Source organism: Sceloporus undulatus, chromosome 9, assembly GCF_019175285.1.
Source record: "Sceloporus undulatus isolate JIND9_A2432 ecotype Alabama chromosome 9, SceUnd_v1.1, whole genome shotgun sequence".
NCBI lineage: Eukaryota > Metazoa > Chordata > Lepidosauria > Squamata > Phrynosomatidae > Sceloporus > Sceloporus undulatus.
In genome coordinates this window covers 5528800-5538695 of record NC_056530.1, presented here as the reverse complement: position 1 = coordinate 5538695, position 9896 = coordinate 5528800, and the positions used below count along the sequence as shown (strand labels likewise).

Sequence of the window (9896 nt, the reverse complement as noted above, 5' to 3'; positions counted from 1 at the left end):
TTAATATACTTTTAAATTTTTTATTTCTGTAACAAATGGAGGTACAAATTTCTGAACTATAAGAAACATTTGAATTGTTTTGCTAGGTGATGGGGAGCAAGCAAAAGACCATCCAATGAAAACAACATAATTAAAAATGGAGGGGCAGGAGAAGGAGACTCAGTATTAGTAAAACAAACAAGCAAAAATATTTTGCTTCCAACAGTTCTTCATAGTGCATGGACATAAAATATCTAATTTCATAAGAAGGCGTGAGAAAAGAAAACCAAGATCAGGAATTGCAGTGGTGTAATATACTATACATAGTTTTACATAAAAATCTATCCATTACAATGTTTTTAGAAATACAGTGGTCCCTTCCCATCTACCCTACTCCTCTGTGGATGGTAAAAAACATAGATAGTTGCAGCCCATATTATTCAACGGTGGTGACATGTGCACAGACATGTCCACATATCCAAATACATACACTGCTATTTACTAATATGGGGTGTGATGATCCATGGGTAGTCAAATACACAAATTGCCAGCCCGCCTATACAAAGGGTCCACTGTAATGTATGGGATGGGGAATACATACAGTATAAGAACACCTAACACTTTCTTTGAAATATGCCATTCATAATTTAAAATAAAATATTCTGCATTCAATTTTTTCAAAATTTTTGGGGAGAAAAAGGGCTTCAGAAAAAACAGGATTTTTCCCCTTATTATTTCCCAGACCAGTTTGTTTGTTTGTTTGTTTTTTAACATGTTGTCATGCTTGTGGGCATGTTTCAAATTATATGTTTGTATGAATGCATCCTGACCATTAAGTAATGTCTGGTTAAGCAATATTTTACATATATTTGAAATGTGCTACCTATGTGAGATTTGTCTTATGCCTGGCAGGCCACAATATGTGGCTGCAACCACACTGAAGCATGACTGAGTGAAGGAAATATACATATCTGGAAAGATGTGACCTTGGATCCTTGCTTGAACAAGGTCTTGTAAGGTGAAGGTCAGTCTTGCTTCTTTATTTATAAATTGAAGTGGCTTCCTTGGATGGATGTGTTGATACATGAAGAAGGAACCCTTGCAAGAATTTAAGCTGTGTGTGAGTGCGTGTATAATAGGACAGAAATTAGAACAGGCCTACATTGATTTTTGATCTATTCCAATGACCATCAGGTGTCAGTGTGAGCACATTCTATGCCCACTCTTCTGTTGGCTTCTCTTTTTTAAATCTCTTGATTGGGTGGGTGGTTTTATGTTGCGGGGAGCAGGATATTGCTGGCTGATTTCCCAGCTATTCTTCCCAAGAGAGTGTCATCCTGTTTACATGCTGAACATGTGCCAAGGGCCTGTGCTATGGAATGATGTCCTAACTCCCTGCATGCTGATTGGGGATGGGGTATAACTCGCTCTCCATGGCAACCAATAAGGTTGCTAGGAGACAGCAGACGGATAAAAGACTGGGAGGGATGCCCAGTGGCCTTCCTACCCCTCCTCCTCATCTTCTACTCTCTTTCCCAAGTTCCTTTGGAAGGAGATTATTTCTGAAATATGGCGAGCAACAATTACAGCCATTGCACAGTTGTGAAGGAGTCACTGGAGGACCCGGGAACAGGTGAAGAACAGCAGGGCACCTTTTTTGCTTATTTGGTGTGCATGCGAAGGACCCCCTCTTTATGCCACTCTACCCAGATTAACTGAAACACAAAGGTGCCCACTGGTGTTGCAATGCTGGGGCATCTTGCAAGGTTCAGATTACAAACGTAACCCAGAAGTACCTTCTCTACCTTTTATTTTAGCTCAATTTTAATTTTGTATCTTTCCCCTCATCCCACTCCAGCCCCTTTATCAGCCTCTAACTCAATTTATTTACCCACCCACCTCTTTTTAAAAAAATTCTCAGTTTCTGCTTGGACAAATTTTCTACCTGGACTTTTCCTGGTAGACTTTTTCTATACCTGAGCTCAAGATTTGGGTTGCCAGGTCATGGGCATCACAGTATCATAGGACCTTATCACACTAGCTAAATAAAATAGAAAAAACCTGCAAATGCAGAAGGTTTTTGACACGCATTTCTGCAAAACTTAAATAACGTGAAAATAAAATGAATGTAAAGGGGACAAAAATGACAGATAGCTATGTCTTTATTTAGTCAATGACCAGCAATATCCAAAAAGATACAAAGCACAATACAAAGTGTGGTAATAAACTTCAAGTGATACACAATAAAACAGTAAAAGTCAAAAGGTGTCTTTTTTGTCCCCTTACATTCACTTTAGTTTCATGTTATTTCAGTTTTGCAGAAACATCATGTGAAAAAACCTTCCGCATTCACATTTTTTTTCTACCTTTAAGTCCTGTTTCTGTGAGGGGTTTAGCTAGGGTGATAAGGTCCAGAATCTTAGACCTAGGAATATCTCTTGTGATGCCATGGAGGGCCTAGTGATGTTACTAAACATGGTATATTAATCGCCAACCACAAAGGTTCAGAGTAAGTATGGTGTTTATCACATGGAGGTTTTTGCAGCTCTGATCTGAAGCCACTGCAGGTCCAACAATGCGAATTCACATGATAATGTGATGTATTATCACATGTGATTGCTTTCTATGGGGGATCGTTCCAATGTGCTTCTGCAGTCAATCCAAAGTGACTCCTCATTTTGGTGAATTCGGTAACAAGTGAATTCACAAAAATTGCTTTTAAGGTCACTTCGATTTCACTCCAAATTGGTCTGGTGTGGAATATAACTTTGCTTCCGTCCTGGTACACCCAAGGTTCCACATTTCCCATGATGCTGCACTGGAATTTTGCCCCATTTGATTCCAGTGCTCCTTGAAGAATGGACATTTGGATGTAGCTGACAGTGATGAAGGGAATGAAACAGGAGGCTGGGGGGAGAGATGGGAGCAACAGAGAGGCCATCGAAGGCTGGGGGGAACAACAAACCTGAACTCCGAGACTTCCATAGCTTCAAGCCAAGGACCCCACAACAAACTCCAACTCCCAGAATTCCATAGCACTGAGCCAGGACAGTTAAAGTGGAGTCAAACCAGATTATTTCCCCAGTGCGGATGCAATCTAAGAGAAGGCAACTGTTACAAAGGGAAGGAGAGTGGATTGGATTCAGGGAGGTGGTACTTTAGGGAGCATGGTGAATAAGGGAAACTGGATACATTCAAAGAAAGAAGTTGGGGAGGGATGCAGGGAAATCTGACAAGGGGGACCCAGGACACATTCTTAGGAAGCAAGGGGGCATGGAGGAAAATCTGACACGGAGAATCAGAATACATTCGAAGGAAGCAGGTGGGAGATGCAGGGAAATCTGACAGAGAGGACCCAGGACACATTCTAGAGTAAATCAAGTAAAAAATAGAATAAAATAGAAGGGAAGAAGAAACGTGAAGCCATCATTCATGTGAGGCTAGCATTCACGTGAAACTGGAACCAGGAAGTGCCCCCCTTCTTCACCCCGCAAGTGTAAAGGTTCAGGATGCGTTCAGACCCCCACTGAGCATGTGCAAGGGTCCCAATTCAAATCATTGAAACCGCATGGTATGTACTGGTCTGGTAATTTAATGTGCACTTGCTCCACTTTGACTCAGGAATGGCCACAATTTCATTCTTCACATGTGATCATTCATCACATGAATTGCCTTGGATTTGAAGTGACTCTGCTTCACCTTCCCTACGGAAGGGCCACGGAAGAGCTTTGGATTAGAGTTCCAGTTTTACATATGATAAGGGCCTATGTCATTCAAATAAACATTTGGAGGGAGGGATTATCTCCTGCAGTAACAGGAGCTGCAGCACAAAGGCAAAAATTCACAGTACTGGGCAGTATACTTGCCTTGAGATCCCTGAGAAATGGAGCTAAGCCCTGAGATCTGGGAAGCTTACTAAAGACAGATCCCTTCAGATTTTCATTCAGCTCTGTAGGAGCCTATACACTGGGTGTTTGCTATAAACTAGTTAGGTATAAAATATTTTAATTCCTTTTTAATGTGTAGGCAATGCTGCTTTATTGTTGAGATCTATTGGAGCTGCATTTAGCTGGTCTGAACTATTTGCTTGGAACTAAGAAAGAAGCCAAACTGCTGCTACTTTTGCCTGCCATAAGTCACAGGCATACTTAATGCTGTCCTGTTATTTATTTCATCCAGTATGCTTCAGCAAGAATGGCACTCTATACTGCATGTTGTAATTTTTGGCATGCAGTCATCATTCAGTCTTGTTATAATTGGCTGCAGTTGTATTTTCTCTGCAATTGTTGGGTAATTCACATTTTATTTCTGAATTTGCTGTCTTCCATAAATAATTAACTTAATTTTGATACTACAAATGCCAGATTGCCAGTGTGGTGCCACAATAAACTACAGTTCCCAAGATTCCCTAACACTGAGCCAGGGCAGTTAAAGCAGTCACAAACTGGATTATTCTTGCAGTGTGTTTTGGACCACTCTTTCCCTTGGTCCCCATCACTTCTTGTAGATAAAGACCTGTGTCCCCCATCACTAAAGGTTTCCCTCTCTGCTGTTGTGGCACACTCTTCATTGTTGCCCTGATTCTCACATTCTCTAGTAAAAAACCATTGCTATAGTGTCAGCTCAACCTGTTTCCTTCTTGTCCTCCACTTGTTCCTTTGTGGAATTTGCATGTCATCTTGACTGCTCTCATGGGTTGACCCTTTTAACCAATAGCCACTTGTGATCTGCACCTGCTAACATTCAAGAAAGTGCTTTTTATTGGAAATCACATAAAGCTTGAAAGGTTGACGAGTTGGCAGGTTTTCGCTGTGATCTGCCTTTCTTTGTTTTTCATAATGATAAACTGGTGCTACAGTCTGTTGTAGTTCTACAGCCTCAAATTGGTTCCACTGTCATTTTTACCCCCAAAGGTTGTGTCAGAATTCCATTTGACCCAAGATATGACTTTGTTAATATTTTCCCCCCAAACCCTACTACATCTTCCAAGACTGCTTGGAACCCACCTGATATACACAGAGCTGTGGCCTTTTACACAGCTTGCACAAAGGGTCTACATCAGGGGTCGGCAACCCCCGGCCTGCGGAGGCAGCAAGATCGGCCCCAGCCCAGTCCTGCCGTCACCACTGCCTCTGCCGCTGCCTCCTCCTCCTCCTGGGGCGCTTGACCACGCTGCCCTCCTCCTCCTCCACCGCGCGGAGGAAGAAGAGGAGGGCCGCGCGGCCTGGGGCAGAGTAGGCAAAGGAAGCCCCGTGTCGCTCTCTCTGCAGCCCCGCACTGCCCTCCCTGCCTCCCCGCGTGGGCCCGCGCTGCTCTCCCTGCCTCCCCGCGCGGGCCTGTGCCACCCACCTCCTTCTCCTCTGCCTCCTCCACCCCGCCCCCAGGCTGTGTGGCACATGGAGGAGGGGGGAGGAGGAAGAGGAGAAGAAAGAAGAGGAGGAAGAGGAGGGGCAGCAGAAGGAGGAGGAGGAAGAGGAAGAGGGGGAGCAGGAGGAGGAGGGGGAGGAGGAGGGGGAGTAGGATAAGCCGGAGTCGGCCTAAGAGGTGTGTTGAGTTGCAGATGCCTTCAAGGTTGTTAAAAAATTTTTATTTTGGGTGCTTTTAATCTACACAAGTCTCCCTTTTTTACGTATAGGGTGGATGTGGTGAGGGTGGTGGGGTGGTGGGATGCTGATGCTATGATGATGATATGAGTCAGCTTGAGAGGCATGCAGGCACTGTTTCTTAAGCCGAGAGAGTGTCACCTTCCAAAGTGTGTTTTGGGTGCTTTTAATGCTAACAAGTCTCCTTTGTTTTGACAGTGATAGTGTGGTGGTGGTGGTGGTGGCGGTGGTGATGATGATGATGTTATGAGTCAGCTTGAGAGGCATGCAGGCACTATTTCTGAAGCCAAGAGTGTGACTTTCCAAAGTGTCTTTTCTGTGTGTTTTTGGTTCTTTAATGGTGATATTGATATCAGAAAGCCTCTGAGGCAAGGCCAATGTAAATTGCTGTGATTTTTACAAATTCATGCGCAGTGAAGAAAAACCAAAGTCCCTTGACCAAGTACACACTTCTAAGAAGTACACTTGGTGCAAGAACTGTGAAACCACCTTGACATGTTCAATATGCATAGCCATGTGAACCCATGTTCAGTGTGAAACCCAAAGAGTTTGGTTATGCAATAAGCCTCTGAAATATGCAAGAGATTGCCATGTTAAGTAAAGCCATGTTCAATGCCCAAATGTGCTGTTTGGAATGGGAGGGGGGGTTGGTCAGAAAGGGAAGTACATTTCTGCCATCTGTCTAGGAATAATGCCCAAATGTCCTCCATTTTGATCATGCCTAAGAAACATGAATTAATATTAACATTTTTAAAAAATCATCAAATTTTTCCGCATGTCCTCCATTTTAAAAAATGCATCCTCCATTTGAAAATGTTGTCCTATATTATTTAATTATTTAATTATTTATTTTTTGGCTTCAGCCCCCCCCCCCCTGGTGTCTGCGGGACACCAACCCGGCCCCTGGCTCAAAAAGGTTGCCTACCCCTGGATAGCATCAAGAGATTTTTTGTCAGCTATGGAAGCATAAAGAAGGGACATGCAGATTAAGTGTAACACATCTCCAAATGAGTTGCTTCTACCATTCGCCTTGCAAATGAGATCAGATAAAACCTTTCCCTGTAGCAATATACAGTCATTCTGTTAGAGCAGCAGTTCTCAGCCTTTGCTCCAAGGAGCTCTTAGGGCTCCGCATGCACTTCCCAGGTGCTCCGTGGCCACTCCAGAAATATGAAAGAAATAGAATAGAATAGAATTTTACTGTTAAAAGCTAAAAGCTGTCACAATATAAAATATATCCAAACAGCAAATATAAAAACAATGTTTAAAAAAAAACACCAAAGCATAAAAATCACCAAAAACAACATGGTAAAGTTAATAAAAGAGATCCATCAACAAAAAACCAATAACACATCATAAATAATAAAATAATAGAACTATAAAACTAGAATGGATCTAGCCGAGAAAGAAATAAAAATTGAATGAAATTAAAGAATAAGAAACAAAAAGTCACACTACTCCTAAACACCATTTACTTGTAAGACATAGGATAGGGCTCTTAGTGGTTCCCCCATAGAAATTGGAAATCTAAAAAGGTCTCTGTGAGTCAAAAAGGTTGGGAACCCCTGAATTAGAGCAATCACAGTCCATAGCATTCCTAGTGAATGTGCTATGAAGGTAGCAACCTAACCTCAGGGACTGAACAGACAGGCCAAAATAAAGCTGCTTCGGGTCACTTTGGAGGTATGCTGTTTAAATGAAGCATGCATCCTAAGAAGCCAGAAGCCATGCCAAAGCCATGCTCCTGTCCTAAGGACTGCAGCTTGGTTTTGGTGCAGCTTATGGCCTCTTAAGATGCATGTGCCATTTAAACAGCATACCTCCAAAGTGACTTGAAGCAGCTTTATTTTGGCCTGTCTGTTCCCCTCCTTAGCCTCTTACTTTTATCAAGCATTATTGTATAGATGTGAGGGCTTGAGCAGAGGCATCATTTGGACTTTCAGTCTTTTCTTCAGTATGTACATCCATCCCACTGCCTGCTGTGTCAGTTTGCTATTCACCCATATGTGTGAATCACAGAGACTATGAAAAATAGGAACAGGTTGCTTACCTATAACTGTGTTTCTTCATATGGTCATCTGTGAACTCACACAACGAGCCCTCTTCCCTACTGTAGCTGTCCTGGGAATTTTTGTTCATACTCTCTCCTGTGCACTGCGGCATAAGAAAACTGAAGGAGAAAGCAGAAAGACTGATGCGTGTGCATTGGTGAAGCAAAGAGTTATTGCCAAAATCACTCCACATAGCTACAGGAGTTTCCTGAACATGCTCTGCACAGATGCAGATCAAACCCTTATGAATGAATTCGCAGATAACCACTTGAAGAACCTCAGCTACAAATAAGCAAACTGTTCTTCCCATTTACTTGTGTCAAGGTATGTAGCACTAAATACAGGCACATTATTTTGGCATATGAGGAAGAAAATATTGTTACTAGTGCTTCAAGTGGTTAAAACACAATAAAAACAAAATAAATAACAATTTGAAGTTGAAGGCTTTCATGGCCGGCATCCATAGTTTTCTGTGGGTTTTTTGGGCTATGTGGCCATGTTCTATAAGAGGTTATTCCTCATGTTTCACCAGCATCTGTGGCTGGCATCTTCAGAGAATGCCAGCCACAGATGCTCTCAAAACGTCAGGAACAAACTCTTCTAAAATATGGCCACATAGCCCGAATAACCCACAGAAAACTATAAATACTGTAACATTTTGCTTCCTTTTCTTAATTCCCAATATCTGTCGCCTCACTTTGCCTAATAGTATGGCTGGTCCTGCTAGAAAACCACTCGACACTGATGAAATCCCATCTTTTGTAAAGTAACTCTAGTTTTAACTTGTTGTTTTCTTTTTACTAGACAGAGGATGAGGATGGATCATATTGATTCAAGATGTGGGTCTAGCCAACTCAAGCTGGCCTGCTCTGAATGGACTTTGACTGGTATATGACAGCCAGCCCCTGACATTTGCCCACTTTTAGTCTTGCAGTAACCTTGCAGCCCCACTGACTATATGCATTGCAGACTCATTGGCAGTGTCCATGTTACTGTGTCTTAGCTTAATAAATTGAAATATACACAAATTTGCTGTTTGGACATACAAGTATGTGAGCAAGCAAGTGAGTGAACAAGCCAGAAAATTACTTGTACAGTGTTTATATGTTGTATGCCTTCAAGTCATTCCTGATTTATGGCGACCGTAAGACTTTCATGGTGGTTCCTTGGCAAGATTTGTTCAGAGGAGGTTTCCCATTGTCTTCCCCTGAGGCTGAGTGCATGTGATACCTGAAAGTCATCCAGTGGGTTTCATGGCCAAGTGAGGGATCGAACCCTGGTCTCCAGAGTCCAACACTCAGACTTTCTCACCTGGAGAATAAATGTACCTTTCAAAAACTAATTCCATTTCATTCCAGCCAGGAAACTATAGTTAATAAATCCAGAACAAAACATGATATTAAACCACAACATGAAGTTGACTGAATATTGTGTGTTGTTCTGAATATGTTAATCATAGGTCACAAAAAAAGGGAAACTATAGTTAGTGGAGTATTTCCTGATTTGTTTGTTAGTGGAGTATTTCCTGGTTTATTTCCTGTGAAAGAAGGACTGGAGGGGCTGTATTTGTGGGTAGAAAGCCAATTCATATCTTAGTTGGTGAAGAAAAACACTCCAAACACTTCCTTTATTTTCTACTGCCCAAACGTCAATGTGGGCCAACCTGCAAACAAACAAAGTTTGCCATCTGCTCTGAATTTTAAGATGTAGTTCCTTATTTAACATACCAGGACATAGAAGTGTTAATCTGGATCAGTATGCAAAGGGATCTTGCATTCCATCCATCTGATGAAGTAGACTTAAGTCTACAAAAGCTTATGCCACCAACTTCTTTCTTTCAGTCTCAAAGGTGCTAGAAGATCCCTTCGCTTATATAACATTGTTAACCATTTGTCAGATGCACAAGTTTGGGGGAAAAGAAGTGCTTTAACTGAATACAACAGCAGTGAATACCATTGACATTTCAGCACATGTAACGTAACATTTTCTTTTGGTTTCACAGTGCGCTTTATTGGGGAAGCTCTTTTTCGGGTGACCACAATCCAAAGTTAAAGGCCCATTTGAGAACTGTTGTTACCAAAAGAAGAAGTTACTTTGTACTTGAGAATCAATGTCACCTTCAAAAACAGCAGGACTGGGTTGGAATGGACTATTGGTCAGACCTTTGAAAGGAGAGTACAAGATTTAATGTCTATAAGTAGCTAGTAACAATATTATTTTTGGGAGTAATTCTTGAAACTAAAATACTGGGATAAATGTGCTT

At 41.9% G+C, this 9896-nt stretch overlaps 2 long non-coding RNA genes across 2 annotated transcripts in view; one reads left to right on the top strand and one right to left on the bottom strand.

The window, feature by feature from the left end:
* Positions 1-1452: 1452 nt before the first annotated feature.
* The window catches only part of LOC121915222, a 63923-nt gene continuing 55479 nt past the window's right edge, over positions 1453-9896 (top strand). Inside the window, exon 1 of the long non-coding RNA XR_006100671.1 lies at positions 1453-1612. This is a non-coding gene — a long non-coding RNA (uncharacterized LOC121915222). The remainder of the gene's footprint in view (positions 1613-9896) is intronic.
* The window catches only part of LOC121915225, a 58314-nt gene continuing 54897 nt past the window's right edge, over positions 6480-9896 (bottom strand). Inside the window, exons 3-4 of the long non-coding RNA XR_006100674.1 lie at positions 7633-7752; positions 6480-6742 (exon numbers count right to left, since the gene is read on the bottom strand). This is a non-coding gene — a long non-coding RNA (uncharacterized LOC121915225). The remainder of the gene's footprint in view (positions 6743-7632; positions 7753-9896) is intronic.